The sequence below is a fragment of the Eubalaena glacialis genome, chromosome 6, assembly GCF_028564815.1.
Source record: "Eubalaena glacialis isolate mEubGla1 chromosome 6, mEubGla1.1.hap2.+ XY, whole genome shotgun sequence".
NCBI lineage: Eukaryota > Metazoa > Chordata > Mammalia > Artiodactyla > Balaenidae > Eubalaena > Eubalaena glacialis.
This window is the reverse complement of record NC_083721.1, coordinates 9,321,284-9,336,569: the sequence shown is the minus strand read 5'-3', so window position 1 is coordinate 9,336,569 and position 15,286 is coordinate 9,321,284. Positions and strand designations below refer to the sequence as shown.

The following is a 15,286-nucleotide window of genomic DNA, read 5'->3' as shown; positions in this document are numbered from 1 at the left end:
CAACATTGTAAAGCAATTATACTCCAATAAAGATGTTAAGAATGGTTCTGAAGAACCTAGGCACAGGACAGGAATAAAGATGCAGACGTAGAGAATGGACTTGAGGACATGGGGAGGGGGAAGGGTAAGCTGGGACGAAGTGAGAGAGTGGCATGGACATATATACACTACCAAATGTAAAATAGATGGCTGGCGGGAAGCAGCCGCACAGCACAGCGAGAGCAGCTCGGTGCTTTGTGACCACCTAGAGGGGTGGGATAGGGAAGGTGGGAGGGAGACACAAGATGGAGGAAATATGGGGATATATGTATATGTATAGCTGATTCACTTTGTTATAAAGCAGAAACTAACACACCATTGTAAAACAATTATACTCCAATAAAGATGTTAAAAAAAAAAAGTCCCCCCAAATAAATAAATACAGGACTTGATGAAAACAGCAGAGCTAGTAAACCCTCCGTGTAAACGGAAAGCTAAATTCTGTGTATATTGATTCCCTTAGGAGGTGACTTAGGCATTAGTGATTTCCACAACTAAGACTCATGTTTAGAATATACTGATATCAACAAGGGGTGAGGCCCGGAGCAATAAGGAGCTCCCTCCTCTCTCCTTTGAAGAGAGGAAAGGAGTCGGCCTAAGCAAGGGCAGAATCTGTAGAGAGACTGGAGGGGGAGGAAGAGCGGGAGGCAGACGGGGGCTTTGTTCGTGGCATAGAAAATCACATCCCAGCAGAGAGGGTGTCTGCCTTGGGCACAGGTGAACATCCTACGGACACAGATGCTGAAGGCAGCCAAGGAGAAGCAGCAGTCAGTCCTCACAGAGACCCCTTCCCAGCTTCTCTCCACATTCTGCCCTCCTTCCTTCCTCCTCCAGAGCTTCATTGGGAAGCAGCTGCATCGTGGAGAGGTGGTGAAGCTCCTGGTGCCTGTGTTCTGTCTCTGGACACAGCGGGGAGGCCTCTGACTGGGGTCAGGGCAACGCGCCGGCTGCACTGGTTCAGCCCCACCTCTGTGCCAGTTTTCACTTGCTCCACCTGGAGAGCAGCCCCATCCTCTGGTCTGGATCTGTCCCCATGGACCCTGCGCATCCTCTTCTGTGTACCCTGCATCCCAGGACTGACACTGGGCTGTCACTTTCTTCTTCGCAGGGACCTAACTCTTGGTGTCTCCTTATGAGCTGCCCCAAGTCTTCTTTCTGTATCGATTATAGACCTTCATCAATTGCTTTGGCAGAGGTTGGCTTCCCGTAGATTGATAAATGCCCACAGCAACTTTGCTGAAAACCTGAGTAAAACCCAGAGCTCTGGCTCACTCTTCATCCTCTGTCTTCTGTCTGACAACTATATCCTCCACTGCAGTCAGTGCCCTGTGTGTTCTAGGAGAGGAATCACTGGGAAGAGGCGTTTCTCAACTGGGTTCCAAGCTGGAAACGGTTCCCTTCAGCTGGAACCATAAATACCATGACATGTTGGGAAGGAAAAATCGACAATAGCTGGCAATGAGATGTGAAGGGGGAGGGAGGATTCCTGCACGACTCCCCAACTTTGAACTTGGATGACTGGGTAGATGGCAAACGAGGGCAGGAAGACAAAACAGAAGGGGGTGTGAGTGGATATCCATGTGGGATCTCTCCCAAAGGTAACAGCTACCTGGAATATTGTTAATCATCCCCTTGCTTCATCATATATGTGCAGTGATGTGATGGTAAATGTTTAAAAATCAGCTCTCCAAAAATTAAATATGTGCACATATCCTAATAAGTTTGTTATAAATTGTTTGATACAAAGGATGTATAGCATACAGTTTACAAATAATAAAATACATAATATCTTTATTATAAAGCTCTAACATTCAATTGATTCTCACAGAATATTTTTGATTTTTGCCAAACTTTCATAATTGCAACCAACCTATGGTTGCAACAGATGAACCAATGTAGTTTCAGTATGAAGGTTGGTTGATACTTTCGTTTACATTAACAAGAAGAAAGCAAAATGACAAAGACACATGGTAGAAAATCACTTTTTTATCAATTATGTGAGCAACTTCTTTGTTGAATCGGATAATGGTTTTCAAATACTGGAAGGCTGTTTCCTCAATTTCTGTGCTATTCACAATGTAACAGCCGCAGACATGACAAACATTTAAGTTTAATCTGTTAATCATTATTAACATTTAGTCCGTCATTTTGTTATATCCAGACAATCAAGAAAGCAATCACGGGCTTCCCTGGTGGCGCAGTGGTTGAGAATCTGCCTGCCAATGCAGGGGACCGGGGTTCGAGCCCTGGTCTGGGAAGATCCCACATGCCGCGGAGCAACTAGGCCCGTGAGCCACAACTACTGAGCCTGCGCGTCTGGAGCCTGTGCTCCGCAACAAGAGAGGCCGCGATAGTGAGAGGCCCGCGCACCGCGATGAAGAGTGGCCTCCGCTCGCCGCAATTAGAGAAAGCCCTCGCACAGAAACGAAGACCCAACACAGCCAAAAATAAATAAATAAATAAATAAAAATAATATGACTAATACTCTTATTTAAAAAAAAAAAAAAAAAGAAAGCAATCACGCCCTGATTTGTAGCACTGGCCAATTTCTTTCATATAAATAGTGGCCCATTTCAAGCTACCAAGGTGATGTCACTGAACACTGAATTGGAAAGAGACCATGGTAGCATGCCAGTTTATAGGATTTTTACCATACAGATGCAATAGATATAATAACCTCAAAAGCATAGATAATAGTAAAATAAGTAAGATAATTAGGAGGTGATGAGTTAGAGTATTTATTACCATTCTCTTTGCTGTAATTATTTTATTGTAAGCTTATATAATTTAATTTTTAATAACAGCTGTGTTTAACAACTGCCTTGCTAAATTCCTGAAAATTTAACTATTGGATCTCGCAAGTCAGTTCAAGCCGGCTCTGGCATACCCTTGCGTGAACGGCCCAACGATATGCTGTTTAATTTCGTGCTTTATAAAAATGGTACCATGTTGAGATTCCCTGGCGATCCAGTGGTTAGGACTCCGCGCTCTCACTGCCGAGGGCCCAGGTTCAACCCCTGGTTGGGGAATTAAGATCCCACAAGCTGCCTGGTGCAGCCAAAAAAAAAAAAAATGGTACCATGTTGTAGGTAATCTTCTGGGAGTTGCTCTGTCACTCACCATCATGTTACTCTTGTCTAGGGACACTCAGCACTATCGTGTCCCCTTGTTCTCAGCTCTGTCACAGGAAGTAGAATCCTGAGGACCACAATCCCCAGAATCTCTTGCCAACGGGGTTTCTGTTCTATGACCAACGACAGGTGGACGGTGGTACAAGGTGGATTTCACTCTGCCTCGGGCAGCGATGGTGTCTGTGGTAGCCATAGTGGCTTCCTGCAATGTTCTCGTTTCCGAGGAGCACCCCCATCTCTGGATTTCGCCCCCTCCCATCCCTTCCAACAATTTTGTAGGACCTGATTTCCTGTACTAAACCCTTCCGACTGGAAATATATAGAATGGTTTCTGGGCTTAGGATTAAAAGACTGGGATTAATCCACGTTGAGGCATGTAACCTAGGACCATCTTTTCCACTGTGGTATAATATGCCATGCTGTGACGGTATCACATAGAATTCTCCATAGTTAGGCTGCATTTTATATCCTGCCTGCCCACCTTTGATAATTTCAATACAGCCAGTGTGCTCAGAGGATACTACCACGGGCAACAGGAGATCACGCCCTGGTGTTGACCCCCACGGTTCTGAGGCTCACTCACTGGACTCAACATTCCTGCCCTTACCTCCTTCTCCATCTCCTTCTGTAGGTGATCCACTGGATCCTGCTTTCCAGTCCGTCAACCTTGGCCAAACATGCTCTCATGTACTGAAGGAGGGTCTACTGGTGATAAAGAAGTCTGGTTCCTGTGGGCCAGTACAGGCTCCCAGCTACAGCATGGGAAAAAAATCACATAAGAAAAATGTAGCTTGGGTTAGCACATGTAAGCTTTTATATATGGAATGGACAAACAACAAGGTCCTACTGTATAGCACAGGGAACTATATTCAATAACCTATGATAAACCATAATGGAAAAGAATATTAAAAAAAAGAATGTATATATATGTATAACTGAATCACTCTGCTGTATAGCAGAAATTAACACAACATTGTAAACCAAATATACTTCAATTAAAAAATATTGAAAAAAAACATAGCCTATCTGCTCATAGTAAATTACCTTGAGACATAAGTTGACAATAGCATGACATAATTGGCAACAGCCCGCCCAGATTCACTAGTTAATCAAACCCAGCCAGGACTTTTCCAGAGTGCCCTCCCTGTTCCCATACAACCTGTGCTGAGCTGCTCAGGAGATAAGTTAACTTATTTCTGGGAAGAAGAGAGAAATATTCTCTCCCCTTGCCTATGGGTTGAAACCCTATTCACCCTTCAAAACCCAGTTCAGATATCTCCTCCTCCGTGAAGCCTTCTCAAATGCTACCCATCTGAAATACCCTGCTCTGTATCCTCTGCACCTTGTGTATAATTCTTTACACCCTTGAGGGATGGGATAATGTCTTCCCCCCAGACAAAAAACGGGCTTGCTTATCACTTACTATATGAACAGTGGATTCCCCAAGCTCAGCATTCCTCGGCTATGATACAAACCCACTGCACACCTAACATCCACCTGGACCCTGTGGGGCTTGGAGGACAAGGGGAACCCAGGCCATCATGATACTCATTCAGTTTGCTCTGCCATGAATAATGAAGTCCCTTGTATCTGACCCAGAACTCTGTCTTCTGCCAGCATCCAGTGAACCAGTAAGAGGCTAACTCATTAGCTTGTGAGTAAAATCCCAGATCCAAGACTGAGTCTGTGTCTTATCATCCTTGGGGCTCCAGAGTCTACTACAGGCCTGATTAGTACAATATATGTTTGGAATTTCATCAAGTTGAAAGGACTAGATCAAATACCGGGAACTTTTCTTCTACTGAGTACCAGTGAGCCTGGAGTCTCTCAACTTGGGCACTATTGACATTTGGGGCTGGATCATTCTTTGCTGGGTGGAGGGTGGGAGGCGCTGCAGGATGTGCACTGCAGGATGTTTAGTAGCATCCCTAGTCTCTACCCACTCTCCAACTGTGGCAGCCAAAACTGTCTCCAGACATTGCCAGCTGTGCCCTGAGAAGGCAATACCACTCCCCTTTCTCCACCAGCGAGAACCACTAGTGCAGCCTACCCAAAGGGTAGGGGTGAGAGTGGGAATAGCAAGCAAAGGGGCCATCGCTAAGTTATAATGTAGCATAGTCTAAGGTTTTAATGCACCGGACAGAGATACAAAATATTACACAGAGATATAAAATACTGCACTGCCTTTTCACAGCTAACAGTAGACACAACTGTGTGAGCACCACAGGTGCCCTGGGGGCATCAGCTAGATCACCTCATTCACACCCTCCAGCATTTCACTCTGTAGGAACCTGAGGCATGGGTGGGGTAAGCGGCTCACCCAAGTGGAATAGTTTGGACTTGAACCCAGAGCTGAGGGTTTCCAACACTCTTGTTCTTAATTCTTAGCCTCGTTATAATCCCACAAAGAAAGGAGGGGAGACAGACTGGGGCTTAGAAATAAGGAGATGGGAAATCAAAGTTGACCTTAAGAAAAAAAAAAAAAAATCAAAATTGCATGTCAACACCAGTCTCTTAAGGGTTAAAAATACATAACCCTTTAGATATTTTAAGTGGGCAAATAAGTGCCAGAATCTGTATTAACATGTACTTTAATTCCCACATAAAATGTTTAAGTACAAGCCCTCATGAGCTGCTCGCTTTTCTGCATCCAGAAAAATGCTAAGCATCCAGTCCAGAAAGGAGAAAAGTGCCAAAGGCTGTTTTAACGCAGCAAACGCCCTGCTGAACTTCAGTGGAGCACCTCTGCCATCTGGTGGCGAGTTGAAGAACTGTCCTTAAAACACGCAAAGCCACTTGGTACTTTGCGATGCGTGTTTGAATGAGTGCCCACCTCGTTCCCAACTGAGTCAGACAAGAATTGATGCTCCAAACTGGCTACAGGTTGGTACCAGATTTTGGTAATCTGGAGAGCAGAAAAATTACTGATTACCTATGGAATTACAAAGCTTGAGTAACTCCTAAGGAAAAACACTATTTTGACTTTATTTTAAACTTTCCCTGAGAAGCTAACATTCCCCTCATCCTTAATTCTCAGAAATGTTTTCAATGCGCTATAGCGTTGTGTTTTGGAGGCAGAGAAAGACAGCAAGAAAGAAGGAGGGGGAAAGAGAAGAAATGAAAGAAAGGGGACATCACTGCCATATTTGGTGCCGAAAACCACAATTCTATTAAAAACATGCATATTAGTCAAAGATTTTTCAACATCTAAGTCAGTTTCTCTCAGGAATCCTAAAAACATCATTAATCTTTTTATTAAGAAATTAATGATGACTTCTTAGCTAAAATAATAAATTTACTTAAAAGTGGGATTAATGCCCAATACTAAGATACATCTACATAACTCATGTTGATAAAAATAATTTCCTCCCATTATTTTATGTTTCAAATAGAATTGTCTCATGTCTTCATTCCTCAAATCTTTAAACTGTTCTCTTCCTCTACTCAGTAATATCATAGAAAAATCTATAATACATTTTCTTTAATCTAATGAGTATTTTCTTGAGCATCTACTATGTACCAGGCATTGGGATATAGCAGTGAATGAGACATATCCTTACCCCATGGGGCTCACAATCTAACACGGAGAAAGGCGATCCACAGGCTCTATGTAACGTGTTAAGCACCATCTCATTTAATTTTCACAACTCTATGTGGTGGGCCTTATTATCCCCATTTTACATATGAGGAAACTGAGGCTCAGGGAGGTTAAGTGGTTTGTCCAAGGACTCAGAAGACTAAGTGGCAGAAGCAGGATTCAAAATCAGATACCACTTCTCCAAAGCCCAGCTCTTAACACCTGTACAATCCAGCTACACGTTTTCAACAGCGAAGCAGGCAGCGAGCACTGAGAGCTGATATGTTCAGGGCACGATGCCAGGCCCTGTGGGGTATAGAGGAGGTGCCTCCAAGAGTTAGAACAGCATCTGCTTGCAAAGATTAGTACATGAGGCTTCCAGGCCCAAGAGCACACCTCTCCACTCACCAGCACTCATTAAAAATAACGAAGGATCCCAAACTCCACTCTAACATTCTGGGGGAAAAAAATCATTCTTAAAATTATAATTTAAAATGTATAATAAAAGTGAAATTCAACAAAAAGATTCCCATTAAGAGGATCATCAACAGATCCAGCAATTTCCCCACAGAGGGAAGAAAAGTCAGGTTTTGGACAACGGATATCGTGGGGGGCTTCCCCTCCCCCACCCCATGAATTTAAAGTCATGATGAAGGACAAGGGCTGGAATTTTCAGGTGGCCAAATACAGCACCTGAAGTGGAGATCTTGCTTCTGTACCAACAGTGCATTTTGAAAGGCTCCGTGATGTAGAATGTAAAAGGAGGAGTGAGAAATTACAAAAGACACTTCACTTGAACAGACGGAAAATCAGCACTTCTGGATATCACGTGCCTCTTGGGCAGGTATCCTAAGTCTAGGCTGCATCTCACAAAGACCCGAAGCTGACCTCGGAAGCGAAGTCCCGCTGCCTACACCGCTGTTAAAGCCCATTCCCCCCGGCCATTTCTGGCAAACCTCTGATTTCCACTTCTTGTCTGAAACACACTGTTTGCTTGGCCAAAGCCAAAAGACCTGAGAACCTCCCAGGGCAAATGTTGATCTAAAGAAAATGTCCTAAGTGATCGGTGGTATTTATCCAGGTATTATTTCCACCACCTGCGCTGAGTTTACCAAGCAGGTGGGGAGAGCTGCTCTCTCCCGTACGTTCCACTTGAGTTGCCTGGATACCATGTGTTGTGTTCAACAGGGAACATACATGTAATTGTTCCTCTCTTCACTTAAACCATAAGGATTCCAAATTAGATCGTATCGCTGAGCCACAAGAAGGAACCCTGTGCACATGAACTCTGTGTGGCTGGCCGGAGCTGCCCTCTGAAACCAGAGGCAGCAAGCTTTGTAATCGAGAAGATGTTTCAGGGTCTCCCCAAACCAACCAACATTCAAGAATCCCTCCTCTTGGCAGGCGTCAGTTTCGGTGTGATCACTCCTAATTGCTGGTGATATTAAGGAATGGATCTCTGAGGTCTGATTCCCTTTCTGCAGCCAAATTGCTAACGCACATTAAAAACACCCTCATAAACTGTCATTTGTGGGCAGAACCATCAGTGCCCATTCCAAGACATACTTGGCTTCCACAGACTGGAAAAAAAAGAAGAAATCGGAAAAAAATAAGCCCAGAAAAGGACGCAATTATAATAAATGTAATACAAGGAGTAAACTTCAAAGTTGCAGCTACCATAGAATCTTTGGCAAATCTTAAAATAAGATAATGAAACTTCATGGAAACGTTTTAAGGTATCTTTTCACGAAATCAACTTTTATTCTTTTGGTTCTATTTTCATTTCATAGCACTTATCACAACTGTGATTCATGAATTATGCACATAATTTTTTTATTTGATGTCAGACTCCCCGGTTATTCTGTAACTCCCTCAGTGGAGGACCCAAGACTGATTTGTTTACATTCCCTATGCCCCATATATGGATGCGCACATAGTAGGGGCTCAAAAAAATATCGATGCTATCTTTGCAAGAGCACTGCGATTTCATCATCTTGATGTGTCACCTAGCTGTTTCAAAAGCACTCTGCATCATTTCATAGTTTTGTTATTATAGTTAAGCAAGATGTTGCAGGGGTAAAGGGTACATGGTACCTCCCTGTATATATATATATATTTTTTTGCAACTTCCTGTGAATCTATGATTATTCAAAGTCTTGGATTTCACCTAAATAGTGGAATTTCCATTTCGATCTCTCACACGCATGATGTCACAGTGCTCTTGGCTTCCTGGATTTCACCAGTGTTTTCTGGGTTTCCCCAACTCTACTTGCAACAATCGGACATGCTGAGCAGCCGAGTGATAGCTAGAAGCTCATCTTTTTTTCCCTCCAACCCTTGACAGAGCACATCCCTCTGTACAACAGCTACCCCTCTGAGACAGCCAGCCAAAATGCCAAGTCTGATGCCAATTTTCATATCATTTATCCTTCTCTGTCTTCTCCACACAGAGACCACCAAAAGGTTATCCCATGGCAGTAATTTTCAAGAAGAACCAGCTGGAATACCAAGGCTCAGGGAGAGATGTTATGTTGCTAAGCCAATCATTCCCTCAAGATTGTTAGTTGGCAATAAAATCCAGAACGTGTGTGTCCGGATTCCAAGTCGGTGAGCCACACACTCCTAACTCTTCTTTTGCCGCGTCCGTGGCAGCCTTGTGTTACACAAAGAATCAGGCCACCACCGAGCTGCCAAGAGCCTTGGAAAACTGTACAAAGTGCATTAAAATCAACAGAAAGGCTTCCCATGTCCCAGTACCTGGATAACTTCTCACCCCTGCAAGTTCCCCCAAAAGCCACTGGCTGAAGTCTGACACACTGGCTTGAATCGCACAATCAGATTCAAACTTTTAAACAAAGCACTGTGCAGATATTCACTTCCCCGTGAGCCTGGGAACACAGCCCAGCCCCACTGGACGTGAGGACAGATCCCGTATCTAGGGGCAGAGGCGAGTCAGGAGTGCAGAGCACTCTCAGAAGTTGAGTGTACCAGCAGCCTCCACCAGCCCCAAGCTGAGCCCACTCCGGTTCTTCAGCCTCCTAATTAGTGACCTTCTCCAGCAGAAAACAAAAATTCCTGCCTTTAACATTCACATCAATCTCTGTGAGTCAGAAGGCAGAGGCTGTCTGGCTCTCCAACACCTTCACAGGCTCAGAGCATCGTCCTCTATCGACCCTTGTAAAAGCAGATGGCAACAGCAGAAGTTCAAGGAGAAACAGCTTTGAAAGCTACTCCAGCAGTGAGACCGGGCTACCAGGAAAGACAAAAAGAAGTGAAAGCCAGTTTTCATTGCCTCCTGGACCAAAGTGGGAGAAGAGGGAGAGAGGGCCAGGGGGAGGAGAGAGAAATGATCTTCATTATTAAAATGCTTGAATAAGGTAGCATGATCAAGACTGATATTCTCACTGCCAGGCAGTGAGTCCAGAGAAAGACAAATGTCCCATCCTCTCATGGATTTTTTTTTTTGGCAGAAAAGTAATGTCCATTGGTATAGCATTTTTAAATCAATAAAGTACTTTCACATAGAGAAACTCACAAACTCTCAGCAGCCTTGAGCTATTATACCCATTTTGCAGATGAGGAATCTGAGACTCATAGCAACACAGAGTAAGTGGAGAACCAGGACAACCGTGGGAGGGTCAGCAGTCAGTAGGGAGATGAAAGAAGCAGGTGAGAACTGCCTTGCTACCCTTTGGGGGAAAAATAGAATAAAACATAGTCCCCAGATCAGGGGGTGGGGGATTCATCTCCACCTTTGTGGTGGGTCTAGGACTCCAGAAATGACTTCAGAGAGTTAGTTTATTCTTATTCTGACAATTCAAAAAGAAGAGTCCCTAAGCTGATAATTTCTCATCTCAGAGGTGATTCATAGAACATTGTCTACAAAAAGAAATCCACTGAGAAATGTGAGATGAGAGAGTTATAAACAAAGGGCCCCAGCTGCTACTTGAATCGGTTACATGCCTCAAATGGGACAGGAGCTTAGGCCAAAATATTAAAGGGCTTTACAGCGGGGCAGCTCACCTTGAAGTGACTCTGGAATACGACCTGGTCATGGACGGAGACGCAGAAGCTCAAGCCAGGGCCTCGATGACAACAGGAGGTCAAGCCCACGACTCAAACCTCTGACCTCAGATAATGAAAGTCAGGTGGGCCACACCCTCTGGTGCTGATGGAGAAGCCCCTCTGCTCCAGGTTTCATACAGCACCCACTTTCTAAACACAGAGACACGCACCTCTGATTTCCACGTGCAAACAGATGTGGCCTTGGGGGATGGAGAAGTAGGGAGGAGAGAGGAAAGGGTGCTGCAGGAGAAACTGGGCCCTGAGTGCTGACCTACGCTCTGCCCCTCAGAGTCCTGTCCTAACATCTCACCCTCACCCTAACCCTAACCCTAACCTGACAGAGTGGGGATGCAAGGTCAAGCTTGGCCGGTGCCCCTTGAATATATAAAAGTAAAGCTTGGTTCCATGACCTTGGGGAAATGAGTTTTCTGTCAAGCTCAGCCTACAACTGCCTTTAGGAAACCTTTGACAAGGGTTTTCTTTGCCACGTCCTGCTGTGCTCTCTGCAGCCGTACCGGTGTCCCCACAGGCCTTTGAGGAGGTGGGTACCTGCTCATTTCAAATGTACTGAATCCTGTTGACCTGTCCCAGGCTGGGCCACTTGGACTGCATTTCCCCCTTCTGGTAGAGAATTTGGGGACACACTGCCCTGGGCAGACGCTGAGAGCAGAGTGCACTCCCCAAGTGTAAGCACCCAACTCCACCTGGAGGCTGAGAGAAGGGATGGAGCAGCACCACTGCAGAAGGCCCAGCCCCCCCGCCTGGTCCCAGGGTGGGTGGCCCCATGGAGCGGCGACCACCGAGCGGCCCCCCTACTGCTCTGGGACAGAGAAATAAATGTCTGTGTCGTTGAAGGCGCTCAAAACACACACAAACAGGATGGACGGATGGGGCAGCCCAGGACAGAACTTTCTTTTGATGAGACTTTGGATTCTATGTCATGTTTTAATCCACAAGAAATTTGGTCTCACTTCATGCCCTGTGAAATAACAGAGCCTCCCTCCATTTTCCCAGCCTACTCTTCTGAAGTTTTATTCCAGATTTCTCTTTTCATTCTAAAAGTTATAAGGAGGACTTCCCCGGAGGTCCAGTGGTTAGGACTCTGTGCTTCCACTGCAGGGGTCCCGGGTTCCATCCCTGGTCGGGAAACTAGGATCCCGCAAGCCATGTGGTGTGGCCATGAATAAATAAAGATATAAATAAATGAAATTTTTTAAATAAAATAAAAGTTACAACAAATTAGGCCCATTGTGTTGTCCTTTCATTTATTTTTTGAATTGTGGTAAAATACATATAACATAAAATTTACCAGCTTCACCATTTTTAAGTCTGCGATTCAGTGGCATTCAGTGTATTCACATTGCTGTACAGCCATCACCACCATCCATCTCTGGAACTTTTTCATCACCTCAAACAGAAACCCTGTTCCCATTAAACAATAACTCCCCACCCCACCCCCAGGCCCTGGCAACAACCATTCTGCTTTCTGTCTCTATGAATTTGATTCCTCCAGATATACCTCATGTAAGTGGAATCATACAGTATTTTCCCTTTTATGGCTGACTTCCTTCACTCAGCATAATGAAAAGTAACCTTGTGGTTCATCCATGTTGCGGCAGGGGTCAGGATTTCCTTCCTTTTTAAGGCTGGATAATATTCCATTGTATGGCTATACCACACTTTGCTTATCCAGTCATCCGTCCATGGATGCTTGGACTGCTTCCACCTTTTGGCGGTTGTGAACAATGTTGCTATAGACACGGGCCTACAAAGTCTGTTGGAGTTCGCTGCCCTTCCTTACAGCCGCCCAAACTGAGATAATTAGAAATGAACAGGGCATCAGAGAAGACTGTTGGTTTACTATTACGATGTCACTGCCCAAGCCCATCTGAAGCTTGGGCCCAGGGGTCTGTCTCAGCAGCTTCCAAGGCCCCAGTTCCTTTTCAGTGCCCCACACACACGTGACAACCAACACCACAGGCCCAGCCATTGAAAAACACAGACCCCCAACCTTCACACAACCCAACCCTCACACACACCCAACCCTCTCACGGCCCTGATACAGCAGAGGCCCTGTTGTCTCTGGGGACGTCATGGAGCAGCCTCCCACCTGCACTCCAGGACTGCAGCACTTCCCAGCCTCAGGGCATCATCCCCGGGGCCCCAGCATTTCCAACCCTGTCCCCAGCCCTCTCTAAACTGAGTACTTTTGAAAACCAAACGCACCCTGCCTCTGTTGCGTGGACAAGGGCAGCTCCAGGTCTCCTGGACACAAAGCCCTGCTCTCCCCTCGGACATCAGAACTAGAGAAAATATACCCCAGTAAATCATCCTGCACCATGAAGGGTTTTGTGTCCTCTCTGACTCTGGCCTCTTCGGTTCTATTTTTATTACATTAGTTCACTTTGCCTCCAAAGGGAGGAATCGATTAGAAAAACACATTTTAAATATCCTCATAAGATTCTCCCGCTGTCCTTGGGATATAGATGCTACAGGAAGAATATGGAGAGAACTTTTTTAAGGAAGGAAAATGTGTCTAGAAGCTATTCTGTGGGTTGGATAGAAACAGGCTGTGCAAGTCTCATTCACAACCATAGCCACAGTGAAAACAGCTGGTATATAGTTGGTGCTCAATAAATAACCGCTGGATGAGTAAATGAATGAATGTTGGAAGTCAATGGAAGGATGACGGGAGAGAATGGGTACCCCCTTACGCATCCGCCTTCACCTTCAATCAGCCAGGGCAAAGTGCTGCTCAGGATGGGGAGCTTCAGGGAAAACAGGGATCAGTCCGATGGCTCTTGGCTCCTGGCTCGTCACAAGAGCATGGGCCAAGGTGAAATTCACAGGCAGGGGACTCCACGTGCACCTGCCCGGCTCACGGACCTTACCCAGCCTTCCTCTACGCGGCGGCCATGTGAAATGTAAGGACAAGTGCCATGAGAATCACACAGATTAGTCAGGAAGAGCAGTGAGTCTTCCTGGATCCTCTTGACAGTGGGATGGATACCTGCGGTGACAAGAACAGGAGGGGGCGGCAGACGTCAACCTGGACTTCACCCAGCCCCCTAGGGAGGCAGACTCTTCACTCACCGCGCAATAGACAACCCACCTTTCACACTTCAACCTGGGTAGGTAAGCATCAGACGGTCAAAGGGGGGAGAAGGATGCTTTCCCACCCTTTTCAGGAAGATTAGGGAAGAAAAGTCCTTCTGCCTACAGTATCTGTACATTGACTGGCTTTGCCAAGCCTGTGGATGGTGATGGCCACAGATTTAGACAAGATGCACAAGACAAAATGACCCAGACATCAGAAACCAGGCCTGTTTCTCAGCAAGGTACTGAGGAAGGAGATCAAGAGACCAATCAAGTTTTTGTGAAGAAACGTGATCAGAAGCAAGGGGAAAGACACCTTCTGTGCCATCTCTTTTAGATGGGCCTTTTTCTGCGACAGGCCTGCAGTTTCTGTCATCTGAACCAGTGCATTTAGTTGTAACTCTAAAGACCCCTGGCTCTGGATCCAGCAGACTTGAACTTGATACAGGAAGACTGGAAACCATCCTACCAGGAACCAGGAAGACAGGTAATCTACAAGGAGTACAAAACTGTTGCCACCTCTTAAAGAAAGGGTTGCTCTCACTTTATTTAAAACACTAGGGCAAATGCAGAAATAATTACATGCAGTAAAAATACTACTCCCCATTTCAACACAGCAACTGAGACCCAGGAAAGTTTGTCATTAAGGCCCATAAAGAAAAGAAAGGCATATCAACATTGAGGTTTTGTGGTGAGCGGAGATGAAGCCTCCCTAGAGTTTGCTGGTTCTGTCTCACCCGGCTACTTTATCCCAACATGGCTGTGGTTTGGTCTTCAAACAACTTGAAAGATAAGCAAATACCCTTCCTCCCAGGTTACATTTGACTGCCCTCAGCATCCAGTGTGTTTCATGAACGCCAGCGGTATAGTAGAAAGCCACAATTCACCCACACTCAACCACAGAACCTCATCTAGAATAAACCATAACTGGGGCAGAAGATCCCACCCAAACAACAAAATCAAATTTGATTAAAAGGTGATACAGCCAGCCTCTTTCAGCCACTGATTTTTTGATGTGGGAAATGTGAGAGTTAGGGAAATCAGACGGGTAATTCAAACCACTATAAAACACAAGCAGGCATCACAAATGATGTCTTACCATCAGAAACAAACACTCTGAAATGGATTGATAGACTAAATGTGCACTGTCCAATTGAGTATCCCTAGACACATGTAACTATTTAATTTAATTTTTAGTTAATTAAAATGAAATAAAATTTAAAATTCAACTCCTTAGTCATGCTAACCACCCATGTCAAGTGCTCAATGGCTACATATGGTTAGTGGCCGCCATATTGAATGGCACAGGTATCAAACACTTACCAGGAAGTGTTATTGGACAGCACGGAACTAATTACTAAGAAAGGGAGAAGGAAAG

At 45.1% G+C, this 15,286-nt stretch overlaps 1 protein-coding gene across 4 annotated transcripts in view; it reads right to left on the bottom strand.

The window, feature by feature from the left end:
* SETD4 (SET domain containing 4) overlaps positions 1-15,286 on the bottom strand; it is a 136,911-nt gene that overhangs the window by 51,852 nt on the left and 69,773 nt on the right. For all 4 annotated transcript variants that reach the window (XR_009701237.1, XR_009701236.1, XR_009701239.1 and 1 more), the window contains one exon: positions 3,778-3,922. The gene's annotated coding sequence lies outside the window, so the exon portion shown is untranslated. The remainder of the gene's footprint in view (positions 1-3,777; positions 3,923-15,286) is intronic.